Source organism: Notamacropus eugenii, chromosome 6 (genome assembly GCF_028372415.1).
Source record: "Notamacropus eugenii isolate mMacEug1 chromosome 6, mMacEug1.pri_v2, whole genome shotgun sequence".
In the NCBI taxonomy this organism is placed as follows: Eukaryota; Metazoa; Chordata; class Mammalia; order Diprotodontia; family Macropodidae; genus Notamacropus; species Notamacropus eugenii.
Window position 1 is genome coordinate 49,576,201 of NC_092877.1, and position 13,702 is coordinate 49,589,902.

General features: G+C 43.6%; 1 long non-coding RNA gene across 1 annotated transcript; it reads right to left on the bottom strand.

The window, feature by feature from the left end:
- Positions 1-8,618: 8,618 nt before the first annotated feature.
- On the bottom strand, positions 8,619-13,263 carry LOC140511009 (uncharacterized). Its single transcript, XR_011969409.1, has 2 exons — positions 13,171-13,263; positions 8,619-9,094 (listed from the first exon to the last, which is right to left on the bottom strand). It is a non-coding gene; the product is annotated as an uncharacterized lncRNA (long non-coding RNA).
- Between the last annotated feature and the right edge of the window lie 439 nt (positions 13,264-13,702).

The window sequence follows — 13,702 nt, forward strand, 5'->3', positions numbered from 1 at the left end:
AAGACAATAGAAGGTTACTTTCTTGGTGAACAGATATCTTCTCCCATCCTTTTGGATGAGGAAGAACAATGTTTACCATCAGGGAAAGACATAAAAGTCAAGGCTTCTATATCCCAAACATCCAAAATAAATATTCAGTGGGCTCAGGCCATGGAAAAGCTCAAAAAGGATTTTGAAAATCAAGAGAGGTGGAGGAAAAATTGGGAAGAGAAATGTGAGAGATGCAAGAAAAGTATGAAAAGCAGGTCAACACCTTGCTAAAGGAGACCCAAAAAAATGCTGAAGAAAGTAATACCTTTAAAAATAGACTAACTCAATTGGCAAAAGAGGTTCAAAAAGCCAATGAGGAGAAAAATGCTTTCAAAAGCAGAATTAGCCAAATGGAAAAGGAGATTCAAAAGCTCACTGAAGAAAATAGTTCTTTCAAAATTAGAATGGCACAGATGGAGGCCAATGACTTTATGAGAAACCAAGAAATCACAAAACAAAACCAAAAGAATGAAAAAATGGAAGATAATGTGAAATATCTCATTGGAAAAACAACTGACCTGGAAAATAGATCCAGGAGAGACAATTTAAAAATTATGGGACTACCTGAAAGCCATGATCAAAAAAAGAGCCTAGACATCATCTTTCATGAAATTATCAAGGAAAACTGCCCTGATATACTGGAACCAGAGGGCAAAACAAGTATTCAAGGAATCCACCGATCACCTCCTGAAAGAAATCCAAAAAGAGAAACTCCTAGGAACATTGTGGCCAAATTCCAGAGTTCCCAGGTCAAAGAGAAAATATTGCAAGCAGCTAGAAACAAACAATTCAAATACTGTGGAAATACAATCAGGATAACACAAGATTTAGCAGCTTCTACATTAAGGGATTGAAGGGAGTGGAATAGGATATTCCAGAAGTCAAAGGAACTAGGACTAAAACCAAGAATCACCTACCCAGCAAAAAAAAACAAAAACAAAAAAAAAAACTTCAGGGAAAAACCCTGCCTCTCTTATAGGATCATAAGGTCCTGCATCTTCAGAAACCATCTAGTCCAGGAGTGGGGAACTTGGGGCCTCAAAGTCATGTGCTGTTCTAGGTCCTTGAGTGTGGCCCTTTGACTGAATCCAAACTTCACAAATAAGTTTGAGTTCAATGAAAGGGCTGCACTTGAGGACCTAGAAGGCCACCTGTGGCTTCAATGCTGCAGGTTCCCCACTCCTGATCTAGTCCAATTTCCTCAAAGCGATGCATGAGGAAACTGAGGTTCAGAGAAAATAATGATGTGTTCAAAGTTACACAGTTAGCTTATAACTTGAACCTGGGTCTACTGACTTCACATCCCATGCTCTTCTTTGCACAATACACATTTATCTGCAGGCTAGAATATGAACCCCATGAGGAAAGGATCATGTCTTATCTAGGCTTGTCTCTCCCATCATGCTGAGAAGAAGGTTTTACCCATTAAGTTGACCATTATTATTAATGGAATTGGATCTAAGGCACTGGATGGTACAGCCAAAACTGAATATTTCAAATAGTTGATGTTTTGAGAGTTGAGAGGATGAAGGAGTTTGAGCAGCTGGAGTGGGGGCCTATGGGTAAGCAGTGCTGCAGAGAGATGGATCTCACTCCCCCATCCCCCTCAAGCCCTTCCATAGCAGTTCACGCCATGAAAAGTCTTAACCTAGTGAAATGAGACATGCACTTAGTTGCAAGACTTGCACTGAATCCCAGGCTCCTATCTGGAGGCCGTGAGACCTTGAGTAACTCCCATGCCCTCCCTGGGCTGGAGTTTCCTCATCTGTAAGATTGAGTCAGTTACACTAGGCCCCCTCTGGCTCTGTCAGTCTATGATTTTTGTGGCTGACAGTCAGGAGTCCCAAGACATCCCAACAGGAGTGTTTCCCTGGATGGGAGCATGATAGGGGAGCACCAGATAGAGAATTGATGCCAGCTGGAAAGCAGTTTCTAGTAGAATACCCCAGGAATTAGTGCTCGGCCTCGTACTCTTTCCCATTTTTATCAGTGCCTTGGACAAAGGGTTATCAAAATTTCAGACAACATGAAAGTCAAAGAGATTGCCAGCTAATTTGATGGCACTGTCAGGATGCAAAAAGATCTCAACATATGAACACTGAGTTGAATTTAACAAGGTGATAGTAAATGATCCCTGCACTTTCAATTCAACCAATATTTATCAGGTGCCTACTATTTGCAAAATGGGCAGCAGTGTGGTGCAATGGAGAGAGTATGGGGCCTAGAGTCAGGAAAGTCTGAGTTCAAATCTAGCCTCAGACACTTACTAGCTGTGTGACCCTGGGCAAGTCATTTAATCCTGTTTGCCTTGGTTCCCTCATCTGTAAAATGAGAGGGAGGAGAGGGCAAACCTTTCCAGTGTCTTTGCCAAGAAAACCCAAAATGAGTCACCAAGAGTCAGACCCAAGTGACATGACTGAACACCTACGTGTAAAGGTACTAGGTTTGAAAAGTCAACTTCAAAAATATGGGCTAGAAGATACAGAGAAGGACTTATCCTTCTGTTGCCACACAAGATGGAGGGGTGAGGAATGGAAGTGGTTTTGGTGGGCTACGAGCTCACTAGGTATTAGCAGTGCAATATGGGCACGTTATCAGAATTAGAATTTGTAAACCTTAAAATGCTACATAAATGTGAGATGTGATTGGAGGATGGGGTGGCATCTGGGACCGTGATCTCTTTGGTGTAGAGGATTCCCAGTAAGGAAACTCCCTTAACCAATGAAGGTTGTCTGGCGGTACTGACAGATTAACTAAGCAGACACAGCCAATACGTCAGAGGGAGGGCTTGAACCCAGGTTGTCTTGACTCTGAGACCAGCTTTCAATCTACCTGCCTAGTTAAGTTATGTCCATCATTATTTTTATGAAAAAATCTAGTACATAAAAAAAATAATACAAGTTTTTCAGTTTTGAAAGGCATATCAGATATATGATATTTCTGATAAGATAAAGGGCCAGCCTTGGAGTCAGGATGAGCTCAGTGCAAGTCCTAACTCAGATACATACTAGCTACATGACCATTGGCAACTCATTAATGTCTCAATGCCCCAGTGAGCCAAGACTCACTCAACTGTAGATACGTTGCCCATCAGTTTTGGTGGATGGAGTTTCCACAGTGAGATATCTCTACAACCAATGAAATAAAAGGCCTGGACCAAAAGAATGCAAGATTATACTTCAATACGTAAAGGTCCTGTGATTTCACCAGTATAGGAGCCCTTCCTACTGTTGAAAGGAATCAAGACTTCTCTCTGCCTTAATAGATAATCACAGGTTCGTAGAGAATGGATCACGGTGTCCATTTTAGATCTAGAAAAGATATCCGAGGCCATCTAGACTAGCCTCCTTATTTTACAGAGGGAAACTGAGATCTGGGGAAAATAAATGACTTGTTTCAGGTTATATAGGTAGCCAGTGTCAGAGACAGGATTTGAACCCTGGTCCTTTAATTACAGAACCAGTGAGTGCTCTTTCCACTGTACCATACTGCCCCCTTAGTCATTGAAAGTTACTGTAAGTTGCCCCTGGCTAACTGGTGATGGGTTTCTCCAAACTTAGCTTCACTAGTCTTCAGATGATAGGCAGATAGATAATCACCCGCTCCAGCCATCCTCAAAGCCAGCATGTTCATGTCTCTAGTCTAGCTTCCAAGAGCCCAGGTCCATCTACAGACCAGCACTGACAAAGAAATGCATTAGAAGGCTGTGTTATGAGAAGATGGTGTCCAGAACAAGGGAAGTAACCCTCTTAATGCCAGCCCCTGGCCCCTGTCAGAGCAGACCCTCAGTGGGCTATTGTGTCCAGTTGAGGGGAAGGGGAGAATGACATATTTTAGGTGGGATATCAACAGCTGGAAAATAGCCAAAGGAGAGTGACCAGGTGGGGAATGCAGCTCAGACCATACAAGGACCAACTGAAAGAGCTAGAAATGTTTAACCTGAAAAAAGACTTTGGGACAGAAGGGCAGAATCACCACACTTAAATCACTGAGGAATTGTGACATAGAAAAAGGATTTAGATTTATTCTGCCTAGCCCCAGAGGTCAAAACTAGGATTAGTTGGGGGAAGGCGGATTTACAAGAAAACAAATTTTACCTCTGATGAAAGAAGAATTTCTCAAGTATTAGAGCTGTCTCGAAGTGAAATGAGCTGTTTTTGGAGGTAGTGAGTTACCCATCACTGAAAGCCTATAAGAGGAGACTGAAACATCCCTTGATGTAAGTGGTATAGAAGGGATTCTTGCTCAGGTACAGATTAGATCAAATGACCTTCAAGGCCCTTTGAGTTCTGGGGTTCTAAGATGTAAAAAGTATGCCAATAGCATGTCTTGCCAGCCACAAAATAATATCCAATTGAAAGATAAAAATGCTCTCTTAAGATCTCCTTTTTCCCTTCCCCAGATGTTAAAAGGCTTCCTGAGACATGAGGCAATTGAACTCCCTTGACAGGGTGGGTCATGTAGGGAGAATTGCTGGAATGAAAAGGAAATATCTTTCCGGAGATCAAAGGCTATACCCAAATGTCTCTCCAGGCCAGCCCCAAGGAAAGTAATCTTCTTTTCCCTGAGACTGTGAGGGAAGCTGGTGTCTCACTCACTGCTCCCTGTGACAAGGGAAGAGGCCAGGAGCTGATCAGAACTGAGACAGAGTTTTGTCTCAAGGTTGTGTGATTAATTCCCGAAGAAGTTTGGTCTGCCAAGCTCTGAGGAACTGACAGAGGAACATGGATTCATTGAACGTACAACCACTGCATCTTAGACTGAGATGTCATCAAGTCCAATCATCTCCTTTTACAGATAAGGAAACTGAGGCTCAGGAAGAAGGTCACAGAGTAAAGAGCAGCCTTCAAGCTCAGGCTCCTGGACTCTTCCACATCCCATGATGGGTTTGGTTTTTCCACTATAACAAAAAGGTTTCATCACTTGCATTGCTTTTGGAGAAGGAAAGAAAAGAAGGAAGGAAGGAAGGAAGGAAGGAAGGAAGGAAGGAAGGAAGGAAGGAAGGAAGGAAGGAAGGAAGGAAGGAGGAAGGAGGAAAGGAAGAAAGAAGGAAAGAAAGAGAGAGAGACATAAGGAGGAAGGAAGGAGGGAGGGAAAGAAGGGAGAAAGGAAGAAAGGAGGGAAGGGAGAGAAAGGGAAGGAGAAAGGAAGAAAGGAAGGAAGGAGGCAAGGAAGGAAGGAAAGGGTAACTGGGAGAATGATGGCGACTTCAATAGTAATAGGGAAGTTCTGAAGGCAGTAAGATCTGGATGAAAATACAGTAAGTTCAGTTTTTGGACAATGAATTTAAGATGTCTATGGGACATCCAGTTCAAGATGACCCATAGACAGTTGGAGATAAAAAATGACAGGAGAGATGTTATGGCTGAATAAATAGATCTGACAATCATCTACACAGAGATGATAATTGAATTCATGGGAGCTAATGAAGTCATCAAGTGAAACAGATACAATAAATAGAAATAGATGATTGACTGCTTTTCATGGATGCTATAGAGGGGGCTCCTGTGTAGACTGACCTTGATGCCTTCTGACTCTGAGGTGATATGGTAAGGCAGAAAAAGGGCCAAATCTGATTAATCAGAGGACCGGGATTCCCATCCCTACTGCCTACTTGTCTGTGTGACCTTGGGCAAATCATTTAGCCACTCTCATCTGTAAAAATGAGAAGGTAGAATCAGGTGATCTTGGGGGTCCCTTCTACAGCGATGATCCTCTTACTGTCTTCCTTCAAAAACTCCTTCTGACTGAGATTCTAGGGGGCACCCTGACCTTCCTCTCCATATCTCCCTCTAGGCAGGCTCCAAGAAATGGCCACTGACCATGACACTGCTGCCCAGCTAGCCTTGGGAGTAGAGCAGAAGTTGACCTTGTAGATCTTGACCCTGAGGCACCTCTCTGCTCAGGCCTGGCCGACTGTGGCCCAGGAAGATAACATGCCTTCGAGGCTGTTCTCAAACTAATTCCGGCTAATGTCATGCATGGCGAGTTAACCTCGATTTGATCCGTCCTTTAGAGATTTATCCATCAATAAAGGCATTATTACCCCTCTGATGATAGTTAGTATCATTTATGGGAATTGTCTATTGATGGACACACTTAGAGGAGGATGTTTACGTGCTGAACAATCACGTAGCTTACTTCTCCAATAATCACAGGATCAATTTTGGGGGGGTAAATCCAATAGAAGGACTTTTTTTAAGATAGTGCCCTCCCTCTAAAACATCCACAACAGCATATCCTTGCACCAAACTTTTAGGCTCTCTCAATTGCTATGAGCATTCAGGAGTGCCACAAGTCAACTAGGGCTGGTGGGGGCAGGGTTTGACTCTCATTATTGGCTATGGAACAAGAATGTCAGCCACTTGAAGGCAGGAACTGGCTTTTTTGTTTTGTCTTTGTACTTTTGGTGCCTACCACAATGGCTTATAGATGGTTGGTGCTTAATAAATGCTTGCTGAATGAAGCTGTCAAAGCAAGACCCTTCCCCTCTCTGGGCCTCAGTTTGATGATAAGACAATGCTAAGATGATAGATGTGGCTAGATGACTTCTCAGGTCATTTCAAGCTCAAAATCCTATGACTCTATGACCTGACTAGGTTTATGACCCATGTAACTGCTCCAAACCTCGGTCTCCACTCCTATAAAATGGGAATGATATGTGCTGGCAAGAAAATGCTTTGTTAGTTTTAAAGTGCTATGGAAATAAAGCCATTATCATTACTGCCATAGCTGTCATTGCTGGGTCTCTCTTTGGAGCCCCTTTTCGTCCCTAGCAGCTCCCTGGGGCACTCTGTCCAGGAGCCTGTTTCAACAATGCTCAGGTAAGACATCCACTGTCCCCAGGTCAGATGGTTTCCTTAGGGCCTCAGATGTCTAACCCTTCCAGGGTCCCTTCAAAGTCAAGAGCTATCATCTAACAGTCCTGTGTCAGGACTCTGGAAGAGTTAGAACGTTAGCATTTTTTAAGCTAGGAACTGGTCATTGGATCTGGTTAGGGCTAGAAAGATTCTAGGATATCCAACCTCCTCATTTTCCAAAAGGGAAAATAGGGGGGGACCGGAACAGTGACATGATTTACCCAATGTTGTCACACAAGAGGCAGGAATTAGACCATGGATTTGAATCTAGGCCCTCTGACTCCAAAGACTTTGATCATTCCATGATCCGATCACGTAGATACCCAAAGATGCCCTCCTTCCTGATGGTACTGCCCTCCTTCCCGACAGGCTCTCTCTGCTCACGTTTGCAGGGTTTCTCATTTCTACAGCTTACTGGGTAATTAGCCAAAAAGAAGCCTGGCTTCCTTAAAATCTCCCTAACTCTCCCTGGAAATTGCTCTCCCAGTGGATGTCCTTAGGAGATCTGAAGACCTAAATCAGGGTGCATTAAGCAAATGAATTAAGTATCTAGTATATGCAAAGCACCGTGCCTTTTCCTGTGGAAGAGGAAAAATTCAGTTGAGACACAGTCCCTAGTCTCATGGAGCTTACAGCCTAGGATGGGAAGAGACACAAATGCAGATGACTACAATATAAACTAAGATTCGCTAACTATGGAAGAGAGCAAAATGTCAACCCTCCTGGGCCTTGATGTTCTCATCTGTAAAATGGAGGCGATAGCCCCATCCCTGCCTTCCTCCCAGGGCGGTTGGAGAGAATAAATGAGACAGAGTATAAAATCACTTTAAACTGGAGATCTGGCCAATCCGCAGTGCATAGAGCACCGGACTTGAGATCAGGTAGATCTGAGTTCAGATCCTGCCTCAGACTCTTAGTAACTGTGTGAGTCTGGACAAGTCACCTCCATGAGCCTTGGTTTCCCCAAATGAAAAATGGGGATAATAAAAGCACCTATTTCTCTGGGTGGCTGTGAGGATCACAGGAGATAACATAAGCAAAGTGCTTTATGGAGCATCTAGATGGTGCAGTAGATAGAACACTGGGTCTGGAGTCAGAAGACCTGAGTCTGAATGCCATCTCAGACATTCACTAGCTATGTGACCCTAAACAAGTCACTTAATCTCTGTGAGCCTCGATTTCTCATCTGTAAGATGGGGACACACTGGAGAAGGAAACTGCCAACCACTCCAGTATTTTTGCCAAGAAAACTTGATGGACTTGGTCACAAAGAGTTGGACCCAAGTGCTTTGCAAATCTTGAGATACCATAAATATTCACTGTTATTATCCTAGAAGTGGGAGGGATTGTTATTGTTATGAGATAAAAAGAGGTATGTACATCATCAGCGCCTGAAAGAAAAGCTCTTCTCTCTTGATGCCTTCACAGTGGAACAGGAGGATCCCCTTCTTGAGCTCCTTTCAGGAAAACCCTCCATGCCACACTGTTTAAAGGTGACCAGGACAATCCTTTCCCCCATAATTTACACTTGCCCCCCTACATGTCAACCTCCATTGTCTCTCTGTGGTGGGAAGGTAGTGGCTGTAGTGTGAGTCCCCCAAGGTCGTGCCAGTGGAGAGCAGGCTCTTCCAGGTTGACTAACAGAAGGCACATCTATTGTCCCAGAGCCAGTCTCACTTAGAGCAAGAAGGCTCCTCACCAATCATTCAGCCAATCAACCAAGAAGCATTTTTGTAAGTATTTTGTAAGTATTTACTGGGTCCTAAGCACTGGAATGAAAAGGCAAAGAGTATACCTTTTAATATGCAGGACAACAGGCACATATACCATATATTCAAGATACTTGCAAAGTAAATAAATGGTAGCTGAAGGGTAAAGATTCTTTGTCTCAACAACTCATGAAAACCACCTCAAGAGGCCTAGAGGGCCTATAGTTTGTGCCAAGGGGCATACAACAGTAACAGCTCCCATCCCTACTAGGATTTATGGCTCATAAAGAGTTTTCCTCATAACTGCCCTGTGAGCCAGGGTGTAAAAGTAATATTATCTCCATTTTACAGGTGTCAGACTAAGGCACATGAGGAGAAGAGACTTAACCAGGATCCAATAATTAATCATTGCCAGGTCTCAGGTTCAAGCGGTCCCCTTCCAAGCACAGCTCCATGACACCTGCTGCTTTGAGGACCATGCTGGTCCTGGATGCACTGAGAAAAGGAAGATTAAAAAAAACTTTTAGGGAACATTCTGCAGGGAAACATAACCCCCAAAGGAATTTTTTTAACTGGAAACAAGTGAGTTTCTTACTATTGTCTATGTCCTCCTCCTCTTCCCCCACCCCACCCCAGAGCATATGCCCTATACTCCTTACTATCAGTTTCCTTACTATCTCCAACCTCCAAACTTTTGTTCAAGCCATTCCCCCTGCCCCTTTCAAACTGATACAAATTCTATACATTCTGCCAGGAATGGTTCAAGTCCCTCTTCCTCCAGGAAGCCCCCATGACTACTCCCAATTGTACCAATCTCTCCTTTCCCAGAATTCTCATTGTATACGATTTGAGTCTTGGTTTTATTATCTAGGTCATTGTTCCCTGGTCACAGCAAAGCCTGGGGCTAGAAACACAGGTTACTTTGGGGCCCTCTGAAGCCAGGGCTGGAGCTGGGGCTCGGGTTGGAAGACCTAGTAGAATGCTCACAGGTATGCAGCTTTGGGGTCAGAGATGGCAGCCTTGGTCTCCCACTGAGCACGGCCAACCGTGACATTCACCTCTGGCTGCTGGAGAAGAGATTGGGACGTTTACAGCCACACTTTGTATTCTGTGACCATTGGAGAGCTTAGTTCTCTCTGAAGGTAAACTAGGGAGCTGAGCAGAGCTGTTTCCTTCTATTAATCCATTCTCCTACAATTTCCCTCCATTGGGGTTGACTGGGGTGTGTGGAGTCAGCAAACAGGCTAAAGGATGATGGACTTCAGACAGAACTCATAGAAAGAGGATACCAGGGTGTCAGGGCATGGAGTCTCTGAAAGAGACTACTTGTGTGACTTTGGGCAAGTCATTAACCTTTCTGGGTCTCAGTTTCTCCATATGTAAATGAGGGAGGATGAACCTAATGCCCTTTAAGGTCTCTTCCAGCTCTAAATTTATAATCTTTTGACCAGACAGGGAACCTGGAGCGTGGGGGTCCTTGGGCAAATCATTTATCTCTCTCAGCCTTAACTTCCTCATCTGCATAATGGAAATAATTCTCCCCTTCTCTCTACCATGCACCACCCACAGGTAAAATCAATCAAATATAATATATTCATTAAATGCCTACTGTATATTGACTCTGTCAGATACTGTAAGAGACCCACCAAAAATTGAAATTGGGCCATAATAACGCATGCAAGCTTTAAGAAGTTACATATCCAATGAATAAAGGTCCATACATGACAGGTCATGAAGAAATGTGTTGCTTAATTGTAACATTGTTATTACACAGGAAAACAGAAAACCTTCCTGGTGGTTATAAGGACTATTTTATGGAATTCTTGAATTTAAAGCTAAAAGGCACTTAGAAATAATTTAGTCCAATTTCCTCATTTTGTAGGTAGAGAAACTGAGGCCCAAGGAGATTACACGATTTTGCCTCCTCTGTCCTAAGCACGGCTCTTGCACACTATAGGTACTCATTGTGAACTTCAACACCATTACTGCAGAAGATTCCACTGAGAATTTAATCAAAATAATAGACTGAGGACAGAGCTCTTTGCACACAATAGGTTCTTCATCAGTATTTATTGAATAACTAAACCACATTCTTAAAATGTTGCTCAATATGGGGCAAGGACTAGGTCTCTTTTGGGTACCCTTCAGCACCTAGCACAGTTATCACAGTAGTTGCTTAATAAATGTTGAAAGGAATGCATGGAGTGGTAGAGTATGCTCACTTGAGTTTGGAATCAAGAGTCTTGGGTTCGATTCCACTTACTACCCATGCAGTCTTGGACAAACCCCTTCTCTGGGCCTCAGTTTCCCTTTGTGAAAAATGAAGGATTTGAATGAAATGGATTCTAAGGTCCCTTTCCAGCTTTCTCTAAAACCCTATGGCATTCTGAAAATCAGTTGTTGGGTGAACTTTGGTGCCTCCATGTGGTCCATCAGGTGAATGGCAGAATTCTCAGCCGTTCAATCTTGCTCGAGCTGTTTGCCTAAGGAAGTTCTGAAGGGGCAGAAAGAGGCATGTGGTCTCCTGCAAACAGCACAGAGTGTGGCTGCCCCCTTGTGGCAGATTAGGGGCCACACAAGCCTCGCTTTTCTTGCTGGGTTCACAGTCCCAGAGTCTTAAAGTAATCTTTGGCTGTATGTGAGCTGGAGAGAAACTTTGGTGGAGAGTGGTTGGGGGTGAGAGGGTAGAGGCAAGACCAGTTCTGCTATGTCCCTTCCCCCCGGGTCTATCTCATAAAGTCATAGACTTAAAGCTGGAAAGGGCCTTGAACCCTTCGTAGAATGTCTGAGTTGGAAGGGACTCATAAAACAGAATGAGGAGTCCAGAGGGACCTCAGAGGCTGTCTCTCTCATTTTACAAGTGGGGAAACTGAGGCCCAGAGAGGCTCTGCATACACACACACACACACACACACACACATCCCAACACTCCTTCCCAATAATCAAGGAGAAGATTTCCACCTGGAACTAGTATTAGCTAAAGAGCTTGGGGAATCTTTTGGTCAAGAAGGTCAGCTTCTCATGGGAGGTGTTGTCAGTGAGTACCCCAACCTAGCAGGATGAGAAGCAAGGAGATAGATAGATAGATAGATAGATAGATAGATAGATAGATAGATAGATAGATAGACTGACAGATAGATAGACTGACAGATAGATAGACTGACAGATAGATAGATAGTAAGGTAGATGACATAGATAGGTGGATGGTGGATGGATGGATGGATGGATGGATGGATGGATGGATGGATGGATGGATGGATAGACAGACAGATAGATACTAAGGTAGATGACAGATAGATGGATGGTTGATGGATGAATGGATGAGCAGATTGATGTGAGAGAGAGAGATGGGTAGATAGATAGCTATAGAGATATTTAGATATATCTGATATGATCTTGAAACTGGAGGGTAGGGTGCAGGTAGTGAGTGGGAAGAATATGTGGGAAGCAGTATAGGGAAATCATGAATTTAGAGCCCAGAGCCTTGGGTTTATATCCTGGACCTGCCACTGTCTAGCTGTATGACCTTGGACAATGCTCTGACCTTCATCCTCTTCACCTGTATGAGGACAGCAACAATACAAATATGAAAGTCCTCTGTCTGAAAAATGATTAGATTTGTTCTGCTTAGCCCCAGGAGGCAGAATGAGGAAAGCTGCAGAAGTAAATGTAGGTTCTGTGAAAGAAAGAAAAAAATCTAAATAATTAGAGTTGCCACAAAGTGGAATGAATAAGGTACTGAGCTCTCCACAACTTTAAGGAGGTCTTCAAGTGCAAGTAACCATCTGACAAGAACCTGTATTTGAGGGAGAGAGAAGAAAGAAACTTGGGGATGAAAATGAGAGCCTCCAAGGCTATTTCTTTCCCAGGCTAGATGATTGGAAGCCCAGAGTCCAAAATGAGAAAGGTGGCCATCCCACTGTCCCCTGCCCTGGCTAGACCATGCCAAGAGTTCTGCATTCACTCCTAAAGTCCTGTCTAACCATGCCTCCCCCATCCTGGACTTATGACGCTGATTTTTTGAAACCAAGTGGACAACTTTGCATTCGTACGTATTTGGATTTCATCTGATTTGATTCGGCTCGATGCTTCAGCTGAGGCTGGATTATTTTTTTCAGCTTAGTCTCAGAGGACAGAGCCACAAGCAATGAGTAGAAGCTACAAAGATGCAGATTTCTACTCCTCAGCTATGAAGTTTGGGATTTTAAACATGGACCAGTCCCAGTCACCTACATGCACAGCGTTTCTCTCCAAAACATCTGGTGCTATGAATTCTGGGAATACTGTGCCTTACAGGGCAGAGTAACATTAAAAATAACTTCTACTTTGTTTTTATATCAGTTATTTCTGGAGGGGAAAAATAGACTTCCTTCCTCCCCAAGCACAGACACACAGACGTACATATAGACAAGAGCTCAAACGTCTATCATCTCAGAAGTAGATTTTATGGTTCTGAGGGAAGGAAAGGGCATGAACTCCTCTCAAAGAGTGGCTGTGTGTGTGTGTTGTGTCTAAAGCCTTTCCCAGTCTGCATATTCTGACTTTCCCATTTAAGAATCATAAAACCTGACCTTCACATGGTACCTTCTCCTTTTCAAAGATCAGAGGCCCACAGGAAGTCGTCAAGTTGGCACCTCAGTGACCGTCAGATGCAGTCCTCCTCTTTAAAAATAAGGAAATTGAAACAGAGAAATTCAGTTGACTTGCCTAAGATCACACAGGTACTAAGTGTCAGAGCCAGGATTTTAACCTGGTTCCTCTGATTCCAGAGTCTGGCTCTTTCCCCCATAGCACTATCTCACATGAGCCTTCCACCAGCCCTATTCATGGGACAAGATTTATGGTGCCCATTTTACAGATGAAGAAAGAAATGTACAACTTCAGTCACTTTCCTAAGGAGCCATTATTAGTTTAGCCACTGAGCCAGGACTCAAATCCAAGACTTTGGCCTTCTCTTTATTCACTGCACCAGATTATCCCGTATCTCAACAGATCCATCTCAGATCAGTGCAGGGTACAGAGGACAGAGACCTGGATTTGGAGATAAGGGTGGGGAGGGGCTGGATCTGCCACTTTACTGCTTGTGTGTCCTATGGGCCTCAG